This window comes from Ornithorhynchus anatinus, chromosome 6 (assembly GCF_004115215.2).
Source record: "Ornithorhynchus anatinus isolate Pmale09 chromosome 6, mOrnAna1.pri.v4, whole genome shotgun sequence".
In the NCBI taxonomy this organism is placed as follows: Eukaryota; Metazoa; Chordata; class Mammalia; order Monotremata; family Ornithorhynchidae; genus Ornithorhynchus; species Ornithorhynchus anatinus.
In genome coordinates this window covers 44,194,375-44,205,328 of record NC_041733.1, presented here as the reverse complement: position 1 = coordinate 44,205,328, position 10,954 = coordinate 44,194,375, and the positions used below count along the sequence as shown (strand labels likewise).

Here is a 10,954-nt window from a genome sequence, read left to right as displayed (position 1 = left end):
ATAACCTAGCTGCAGATCATCGACATGGCCTAGTGTATAGAGACCGGGTTCTAATCCCTCCTCTGCCACTTGTCTGCTGGGTGACCTTGGGTGAATCACTTAACTTCTCTGGTAAATCATTAACTTCATTTGTCAAAAGGTGATTAAGACTGTGAGCACCATGTGGGATGGGGAGAGCCTGATTAGCTTGCATTTTTCCCAGAGCTTAGGACAATGTCTGGTAAATAGTAAATGCTTAACAAATACCATAGAAACAACAACCAAAAAACCCAGCTTGGCCATCTAAAGGCTTTAAAGCACTCCATCTTCTTGACCCCTCCTTCCTCACCGCCTAAAACAATCTAGCCCGCACACTTCACTCTAGTGCTAACTTTCTCAGTCTACCTTGATCTTGTCTTTCTCGCCTCTGACCTCTCACCCGCATCCTGTCTCTGGCTTGCAACTCCCTCCCTCCTCACATCTGACAGATAATGACTTTCCTTGCCCTTCAAAGCTGTATCGGTCACATCTCTTCCAAGAGGCCTTCCTCGACTAACCCCTCCTTTCCTCTTCTCTCACTCCCTTCTGCGTTCCCCTGACTTGCTCCCTTTATTCATCTCCCTTCCCAGCCCCACGGCACTTACGTCCATATCTGTCATTTATTTATTTATATTTACATCTGACTCCCAATCTAAACCGTAAACTCGCTGTAGGCAGGGAATGTATCTGTTAACCATTACATTGTACTCTTAATACAGTGCTCTGCCAACAGTAAGTGCTCGATTACTACGATTGACTGACTGGCTGGATGATTGAAGGCATCTGGGTGTGTTCGCCAGCCTGGGGGGAGTCCTCCAAGATTTGGCTTGGGGTTCTCCTGCAAGAGCTGTGACCTGCGGCAAGGAGGGCGTTGGGAAACCCTCCATGCAATGACCCCGCTGTTGCAGGGTTCTGGGCTGCCGATTGCAAAGGAAATGGGCTTTATCCTTGGCTCTTTCCCCTGCTGCTTGCTAAACTAGGCCTGAGCAGGGCTTGGAGCTGCCCAGCCAAACCCTCTAGGAGACAAAGATGGGTCCTCTGCTCCACCCCAGTGTGAGGCTGGTTTGGGGGAGGAAGTACCCATCTCCCCATCTTTCCTTGGGCACCGGCACCGCCACGAGCACCAGAATAGGGGTGTTTCTTTCCTTCAATCAGGCAGCCCCGATCCTTGGAAGTAAATCTCGGCCTGGGCTCCCCAGCTCCCTCCTTGGCCCCAGGCTGGTGGTTCCTTCTCCCCAGCATCCCCTTCATCCCCCACTCTGGGTGTGCGGCAGAGCCTGGACAATAATAATTAATAATTATTATTATTATGCTATTTTTAAGTGCTATGTGCCGAGCTCTGTTCTAAGCTCTGGGATAGATAGAAGTTAATCAGATCCGACACCATCCCTGTCCCACACAGAGTTCAGACTCTTATCCCTATTTTACAGGTAAGGTAACTGAGGCATAGAGAAGTGAAGTGACTCGCCAAGGTCACACAGTAGACTAGCGACAGAGCCAGGATTAGAACCCAGGTGCTTCTGACTCCTAGGCCCGTGCTCTGTCCAGTGGACCGTGCTGTTTCTCTGGAGCCCTGAGAATCCCCTGGGCAACCTGATTCAACTCCTCCCAGCTGTCAGTGCTAGAGGGGACTGACAGGGTCTGCTTCCCAGATGGATCCTCTGGCTGTCGGGAAGAACCAGGCCAAATAGGGAACATCTCTTCTGGGACTCTCACTCTCTCCTTGAAGTCGTGGGAGAGAGGACTCTGGCCCTCTCACTCCCCTTGTCTTGTCTTACGCTGTCGAGTCATCTCTGACCCGTAGCGACACCATGGATGCATCTCTCCCACAACACGGTACCTCCATCTGCGATTGTTCTGGTGGTGTATCCATTGAGATTTCTTGGTAAAAATCCAGAAGTGGTTTACCACTGCCTCCTTCCGCGCTGTAAACTTGACTCTCCGTCTCGAGTCTGTCCCATGCCTCTGCTGCCCAGCATAGGTGAGTTTTGATTTGTAACAGATTGCCTTCCACTCAGTAGCCACTGGCCAAGCTGGGAATGGATCGGACAGGCCTCTGCTTGACTCTCCCTCCCATAGTCGAGACTGGTAGAGTACTGGTAGAGACATTTTCTGTGAGGAAGAGATGCTGCCTAGCAATAACGGCACCGGGCAGGGGAAGAGATGGCTTGGGACTTTCCCAGAAAAACTCCCAGTCAACCCTAAAATAACTAGCCAGCTGATTAGCTCACCTCTGTTTTGGGCCATTAGAGTGGAAACTCCTTGTGGGCAGGTCATGTGTATACTTCTTGGTTTTGTCTCTTCCAAGTACAGTCCATCGTACCGAGAACGTGCCCAATAAACACTACTGCTATGACAGATAATAGTCATGTTATCTGTCAAGCGCTTAACGTGTGCCAAGCACTGTTCTAAGCTCTGCTAATTTCCACTACTACTTACCCGAAGAAACCCATATCTCTGAAGGAAAGTATAGCATCCAAACCCCGTGAGCTCTTTAAAAAATCGAGAGGCCTTGGCCAGAGGGGCCGGGTTAGGCAACACCCTGCTCGGAGGCAGAGCGGTGGCCACGTTGACCAAGTGCTACTGCATTCTGGGGAAGATACTGACCCTGTTCCCTTTCCTCCCAGCATTGTCCAAGCCACGTGGCAGGATGGGGAGACCGGTCGGGGTGGAGGCGGTGGCTCAGCTCACTTTGGGACTGGGTTCAGCAGGGTCTGAAGTTACCACCTGGGTCATTTGGTTTCAGTCTGGACCCCCCTATATCCCCATTTTAGAGCTGGTCCCGGCAGCCCAGAGGGGGCTGGTGGCTTGTCTGGGGTCACACAGCTAATCAGCAGCAATCAGCCCTCAGGCCACTGAGCCTGGACCCTGCCCTCTTCCCCACCCAACCCAAGCAGGACCATCACTTGGCTCCCTTGAGCAGAGGGGTGAGGGGCTTCTCGGTGTTACTCAGAGCCAAACCTTCCCCTCCCTACTAGCCTCTACCCCCACAGATGCTTTCTCTATCTGCCCAACTCAGGGGGAGAAGAGAGGATGGAGAGTAACTGATCTTTAGCAATCAATCAATCGGGGGTATTTACTGAGCATTTACTGTGTGCAGTGTACTGTACTAAGCGATGACCTCCCTGCCTCCTGTCTCTCCCCACTCCAGCCCATACTTCATTCTGCTGCCAGGATCATTTTTCTACAAAAATATTCAGGCCTTGTTTCCTCTCTTCTCAATAAACTTCGTTGGTTGACCATCCAGCTCTGGATCAAACAGAAACTCCTCACCTTTGGCTTTAAAGCAGTCAATCATTTTGCTCCCCTCCTACCTCACTTCACTACTCTCCTACTACAACTCAGTCCACAAACTCTGCTCCTCTGATGCTAACCTTGATCTTGTGTAACTCACCACGGATCTCTCACCCACGTCCTGCCTCTGGCCTGGAACGCCCTCCCTCCTCCTATCCGACAATGACTGTCCCCATCTTCAAAGCCTTATTGAAGGCACATCTCCTCCAGGAAGCCTTCCCTGACTAAGCGCTCTTCTTTTCCCACTCCCTTCTGAGTCACACTGACTTGCTTCCCTTATTCTTCCCCCTCCCAACCCCATAGCACTTATGTACATATCTGTAATTCATTTATGTATATTCGTGCCTGTCTCCCCTTCTAGACTGTAAGCTTGCTATGGGCAGGGAATGTGTCTGTTATATTGTTATATGGTACTCTTCCAAGCGTTTAGTACATTGTAGTCAGTCCATCGTATTCATTGAGAATGTACTGTGTGCAGAGCACTCTCAATGAATACGATGGACTGACTACAATGCATCAGAGCTGGTAGATACATTCTCCGCCCACAAAGGTTACAGATATGGACAGAAGAGTTGGGGGGGTTAGGGGAGGGGGCATGATTTTCAAGTGTGAGCACCCAGCTGAGCACCTCAGCAAGGCAGGGACTGAGGGGTCAAACCTCCCTGGCTTCCCCACCCCTCCAGACTAACTCCTGGGTCACCAGGACCCCACAGGAGCTGGGTTGAAGTGGGGATCTGGGAGGAGAGGAGGAGCAGGCCGCCAGAACAGCTGTCTGCAGGAGCCCAGGACACTTGAATCCCAGCAGGGCTGAATACTGAGGCCTCTCTCGGCCTGGGGTCTTGAGCTGCCAGCTCCCAAGGCGGCGGGTCCCTTCCCCACCCCTGCTTCCGCCAGCCCCCACGCTGGCTGGCCACCCCCCACACTAGCTTCCCCTCCCAAGAGCCGTTCTCTGCCTTCTTGTGACAGGTGAACTCCTGGATCTTTCTGGCCACTGGCATGCTGTGGAGGGGGAGACAGGGTGGTGAGGGGCTTTTCTTCGAGATGCCTTGACAAGCCAGCTGCTGGGGCAGCTGACAGGAAGGTCCTTTGTAGCTAGAGGATTTTGCTCCAACAGAGGTCTGGCTCCTTGCTGATAATAATTATGATAATAATAATAATTCTGATATTTGTTAAGTGCTTACTGTGTGCCAGGGACTGTACTAAGCACCGGGGTCGATACAAGTAAATCGGGTTGGTCACAGTCCCTGTCCCGTGTAGGGCTCACAGTTTCAATCCCCATTTTGCAGAAGAGGAAACAGAGGCCCAGAAAAGTGAAGCGATTTATCCAAGGTCACACAGCAGACAAGTGGCGGGAGCAGGATTAGAACCCACAGCTGTATGATTCTCAGCCCCATGCTCTAGCCACTATGCTGAACCCAGATCTCGGGGATCCCGGGGTTGGCAGGGGACAGTTTGGGCCAGGGTGGAGGTCTGCTGATTTTGCCCCTATCTGTCCATGCCCCTGCCTTATCCCTGCCTCTGCCCTGTCCCTGCCTTGCTCCTGCCTTCCTTCCTTCCCGGCTCCGCCACGTGTCTACTGGGTGATGTTGGACAAGTCACTTCACTTCTCTGAGCCTCAGTTCCTTCATCAGTAAAATGGGAATTAAGAGTTTGAGCCCCATGTGGGACAGGGACTGTGTCCAACCTGATTAACTGTGTATCTACCCCAGCACTTAGAACAGTGCTTGGCACATAGCAAGCACTTCAGAAATACCGGAGTTATTATTTTTATTATCATTCCCTTGCCCCATCCCTGCCTTTGCCCTGTCTCCGCTCCTGTCTTCATTCCTGCCTTCATTCCTGCCTTCATCCCGGCCTTGCCCCTGCCCCGGCCCCGGCCCCAGTCCTGGCCCCATCCACGTTCCTGGCTCTGCTGCTGTTGCAGAGTTAGAGAGGCTTTCACAACCCAGAAGTGTTGTCATTTCCCATGCAGATTTCCGCTGGCTAACCTCAGTCTTATCTTCCCCATTTCTGCTTCCTCCTGCAGGAGTGCAGGCCTCTTCAAAACTCGTGGCCTCCCTGTCAACGGTCCCAGTTCCCGGCCGGGGCTCTCCCTGCCAGTCAACCGGGGAGCTGGGGGGCTCTGTCATGCGGGGGGCGCCTCCTCCCTGCCTTTGCAGCTCCCTGCCCCCTGCCCCCACCCCCGCCCGGCCCCAGCCCGGGGCCGGCACCCAGCAAAGGTACAGTATCTGGCCTGATGGCTCCCCGGGGACTTTGGGATAGGAGGAGGGGGCAGGAAGGGGCTAGAAAGGGCAGAGTGGGGAAAGACAGGGGTGCAGTTGGGTGCCTGAGGGTGCAAGAGGAAACAGGACGGGCCGGGAGTGGCTGGGGGGACATATGTGGATGTAGGACGGGGCAGGTGTATGCAGAGGGACAGGAGCGTTCAAAAGCCGAGAGAAGGGAACAGGAGTGATAGGGAAGGGGCAGGAAGGGGCATGAGCCAGAATGCGCTGCTGGGGTCTGGGAGCTCAAAGCTGGGGTCTAGAGCTGGGGTGTCCCGGGTCAGGCCAAGGGTCAGGGGAGCCAAGCTGATCCCTGAGCTAGGAGCAGTTGGCCAGGTCTCAGTGGCAGACACTGCTCAGTCAAGACATGGTGCACAGCTGACCATTCCAGAGGCCGGAATGGGATGCTGTGGGGCTTTGGGGGAGTCGGGCAGTGTGAGGCAGACAGGGATCGTCGTGTGGTTAGCTTTCCTAGGGGCTCCAGCCCCGTCCCCTCTGGGGAGAGAAGCCAGTCTCCAGGGAGGCACCCACCAGGGCCTCTGGTTCTCCCCAGCCCCAGCTGCTGCTCCCCTCCCTGCCTCCTGGTCCGTGCCTCTGCTGCAGAGACTAGTTAGTCCCCCCCGTGGGGGTCTTGGAGGCAGGGAGGGATCCTCCGCAGGGCCCGAACGCCCCCAGGGCTGGTCAGCCTAATATGCCGGGGTCCCACGGCCCTGAGCCGGCCCAGCGAGGTCTGAGAAACCGGACCTGACTTTTTAGCCGCCTGCCAGGCCACGCTACATTCCTGGGGTTCAGCCACCCTGGGGCCCCCAGACCTTAAACACTGGTAGGAGAGAGCTAGAGGGTGGTTACGCTCTCTCAGCTCCAGCCACTGACACTGAGCCTGGGACAGGGCGGATGGCCTTGCTGGGGGCTGGACCCAGGTGTCCACCAAACCTCTGCCTCAAGGCCATGCTGAGCTCACTAAAGGGCACCCGCGGCTCTTCTCATTGTGGGAAGGTAATGAGCCCGTTTATTTTTATGTTATACACTCCCAAGCGCTTAGTACAGTGCTCTGCACACAGTAGGCGCTCAATAAATCTGATTGGCTGACTGACTGACTGGACCCTGGAAGGAGCTCTCCTTGCCAAATGGCAACTGAGACTCTGGGTGCAGCCGGGTCTTGGTCCGGCTGCCCCATCCACCGTCCCTCGCTCTGCCAGCCGGGGCCCTCTCCCCAACTCTTTGGGGTCTTGGGCAGGGGGGCTCCCCCATGCCCCTGTTCCAAGGTTCCCAGTTCTCATGGAGTTAATGCCTGACCACGTGAGGCTGTTACTTGTTCTCAGGCCGCAGAGGGCCTGATTGTCCCTGCCACGGAGGAACCAGACCAGTAGAATTATAAGGGAACGAAAACCGGAAGCAGACTGGCCAGTATGCCACCCGTGGTCTTCCAAGAGACCAAGCCGTTCCCACCAGCTTCACCCCAGGGCTCCCTTCCACCAGCCAACCTTTCCCTGAAGCGGAGGCCGAGGGTAAGGAGGTGCAGGAATAGGGGGGATGGAGAATGCAGGGCCGAGGGATGTGGAGGCAGGGACGGGAGGGCACAGGAGGGGGAACATGGAAAGTGGATGAGGAGATGTAGTGGGTAGGCAGGCTGGGGTTCGGGGCTGGGGGCCGGGGAACTAGAGAAGGAGGAAGGGAACAAGGCATCTTCCTCCTTGGGTCCCGACCCCTGGCTGGGATGGTTTTTCCTTTGGAAACAGAAGATTTCCTGGGGTCACGGACCGGAAGTAATACCGGAAATGCCGAGCAGCCTCGACTCGAGCAGTGCCAGAGAAGCCAAGAGCGGAAGATCGTGGCTGGGTGGGCCAGAAGGGGACCAGGTCCAAGCCCCAGCACACCGAGGGCCAAGAGGAGCAGGAAGTGGCCGCCACCCGCACCCGGGCCCAATAATAATTACTGTGGTACTTGTTAAGCGCTTAGTATGTGCCAACCACTGTTCTAAGCCCTGGGTAGATAGAAGGTGATCAGGTTGGACACAGTCTTAATCCCCATTTCACAGATGAGGTAATTGAGGCACAGAGAAGTGACTCACCCAGGGTCACCCAGTGGGCCCAGGTGCAGCCAGCCACCGTGACCACAGCGCGACCACCCCAGGTCAGATCTAGAGGCGGTGTGAAAATGCAGACCCCAGACCTGGGGGGAGGAGGCGGGAGGGCTGGGAGGACAGGTTCACGGGGCTGAATGACTTGCCCGGGTTCCCCAGGAGCCCTCTGGGGAGGCCATGGAGCCAATCCCACTGCTCTGCTTCTCCCTCGATAGACTGAGGTCCCAGCCTCTTGAATTCCGGGCTCATTCCCACAGGGGCTGATCGGCTGTCCTTGGGACTGGAGCACCTGATCTGCCCAAGAGCCAGAGGGGAACCCCACACCAGGCTGCAGAAAGCCCCTTGATCTACCCCATCCCCCCCCAGACCTCTCCTGTTTCAGGAGCTCCAAGACGAGGTGCCTGTTCTCCCTTCTGCCCCTCAAGGGTGGGTCTGGGAGTTTTAGCCTGCCCTCTCTCCACCCCCAGAGGTGCTTCCATTACCCCCTCCAGTCAGGAGACCCCGTGAGGGGGAATGAGCAGGTGGGGCTCAAGTTGAGTAGTTGCCTGAGGACTCAGGAGTTCCCAGCTCCCAGTCCGGTTCCAGAGGCCACCTCTCCTGCCCCTCTTCCTCCCTTGGTTCAGCCGCGGCTTCCAGGCCCAGACAGCTTCCTTGCCCACTTCTGGCCCCGTGGCTTCGGCCTTAGTGGAGGAAGGGTGCCGGAGAGGGCAGGGTTTCCTTTCAGCCATCTGCGTGACAAAATGGGCCGGGTCCCGCCTGACCTCTCTCCCCTCTATATCTCTGTCACCGTCTTCCCCTCCAGGGCCACGTCTCTCCGAAGCCCCTCCCCACGGCCTCTCCCGGGACCACGAGACCACGCGACCACGTGACCACACCGCAGTGCCGCGCTCCGTGTATTTGACAAGCTGAGTTGGACACTCCGTGTGGTTGAGTGTCAGTTTGTCAAATACCCTAAGTGAGGCATTGCTCAGCCACGTTGCTCATGGCGGACCACCTCTCTACTTCCTGTGCTAGTCCTCACCGCTCCTGTTCCCTTTTCCCCAAGGCCCTGCAGTGGGGTGGGGACAGAGCAGGGGTTGGTGTGGTGGGGGTGAGGTGGCGGACCGGTTGGGGCTGGGGGCTGAATAAATAGGGCTGTGCTACGATGGGGGTGGGTTCACTGGCTCTAACCTGCCCCAGGCTGACTGCCCCAACCGAAGTGAGAGGCAGAAATGCCCCCTCTCCTCTCACCCCTGGAGCGGCTGGGCTTCCCTAAGCCCCCTAGGATCTTCCCTCATTGAACAGTAATGGGTATTGAGTGATTCCTGTGTACAGAGCTTGGGAGACACAGGCAACTCACAGTCTGGGCCGGGGGGCAGACATCAAAATACAATACAGACAGGGAAAGCAGCGGAATAAGGATATGGACGTAAATTTGTCGTCAAAGTGCTTAAAGGGAACATACCCAAGTATACAGACAAGGCAGAAGGGAAGGCTTAGGGAAATGAAAAGTCGATCAGGGTGGGCATTTTGGAGGGGATGTTTAGAAGGTTTTTGAAGGTGGAGAGAGCGGAGGTCTGTTGGATGGGAATTGTAATAAATTACTCATGTATTCATATTAATGTCTGTCTCCCCCATCGTGAGACTGTAAGCTCATTATGGGCAGGGAATGTGTCTGCTAATTCTGTTATATTGTACTCTCCCAAGCGCTTAGAATGGTGCTTTTCCCATAGTAAGCACTCAATAAATGCCACTTACTGATTGAAGGGCTGGGGAGGTCTAGGACCAGAGAGAGATGATAGTGAGGCACAGTTAGGGGGTTGGCATTGGAGGAGTAGTGTGTCCCCACTCCCAGACATCGCTCAGCCCCTCCCGAGCTCCCAAACATCCTTTCCCAGCTCTCCCAATCTCCCACCCAGACATGCCCACCTCTCATATGCACCTCCCCACCCCCAACAAACATACCTCCACTTGTCGGCCAGGGGCCCCTGAAATTCCCGCCCCTCCAGCCCCCCATATGAGCAATTAGGTAACAGGAAGTGGTCCTGGTTGTGGGGAGAGAGCTGAATTTATTGGTCAGGTCCCCAAAGACCCTTGTCCAGGGCAGAGCAACTCTCTCTGCCGAAAGCACCATAGGCCAAGAGATCCAGGAGTCCGGCATCCGGACTTTGTCACGTGGGCTCCGGGGACAAAGAAGCAAAGGGGTGCCAGCCTGAGAGCCCAGGGGCAAAAGAGATCCTCTCTTTTTATCTCCCATGACTTCCTTGGGTGCCAGCCGGGTGGTGGAACGATGTTGGCCACTTCCTCCTCCACCCACACCGTCCATCAGGCAGGCTTAGCCAACACTGGCACGTTCCATGCACTTGGCATGACCATTCAAATGAGGCTCATTCCACGTTAAAGTCGTCATCTTCTCCAATGCGCGCCTCTCGCAGCTATGGCGAGGGCACAGGTCGGCCAATAGGTGGATAGGTGGGCTTCCGATCAGTTTCCCTTTGGCGCATTTCTTAACACACTGCCCTACTTTTAGTTTGGAAACAGGGCCTAGAAATGGCCCTGTGCCCACGGGTATCGTTCTCCACACAACCCCAACATTTACCCTTTCTTCCCCTAACACCCCCAAGCCACACGCTCCCCAACGCCCATATACACACACACAGAGTCAACATACACTTCCTGGTCACCCTGGCCCCACCCATGCTCCTCTCCCAACTCCTGCGCTGCAGTGATGAATATGGCATTGGCGGTGAACCCCGGATCAGGTAACGGGGCTCCTCGGTGGGGCAGAGCTGCCCGAGGGGCCGGCTCGTACCCAGGCTGCCCGTCCTCCGGGTCACGAGGATGGACTTCTCAGACCCTCACCTCTCACTCTATTCCCACCTCCAGCCTATCATGGGACAGATGGAATCCCAGAGCAGCCCCAGCACTGAACAAGATAGACCTCTGTGGCCGGCCAAGGGGCAGGGGAAGTAGCGAGGCTTAGTTTGGGATTCAGAAGGACCTAGGTTCTAATCCCAGCTCCACCGCATGTCTTCTGTGTGACCCTTGGCAAGTTACCTCACTTCTCCGGGCCTCAGTTACCACATCTGAAAATCGGGATCAAGACTGTGAGCCCCATGTGGGACAAGGACTGTGTCCAACCTGATTAACTTGTATCTACCTCAGCACTTAGAACAGCACTTGGCACATAGTAAGTACTTAATAAGTACTATTATTATGATTATTTTTTTCAGTCAGATGACCTGTCCACCTCACCCACCCTGGGATGATCCTTCCGATCCCTCCCCGGTCCACAGGAGGGTCCCGGTTCCCTGGCCAG

The 10,954-nt window shown here is 55.4% G+C and overlaps 1 long non-coding RNA gene across 2 annotated transcripts; it reads left to right on the top strand.

Moving 5' to 3' along the window:
* Positions 1-5,452: 5,452 nt before the first annotated feature.
* On the top strand, positions 5,453-9,257 carry LOC114812915. Of its 2 annotated transcripts, none has more exons than XR_003760529.2 (2): positions 5,453-5,531; positions 8,459-9,257. It is a non-coding gene; the product is annotated as an uncharacterized LOC114812915 (long non-coding RNA). The 2 variants fall into 2 exon arrangements; XR_005660126.1 differs by lacking the exon at positions 5,453-5,531 and adding an exon at positions 7,961-8,053.
* Positions 9,258-10,954: the final 1,697 nt, after the last annotated feature.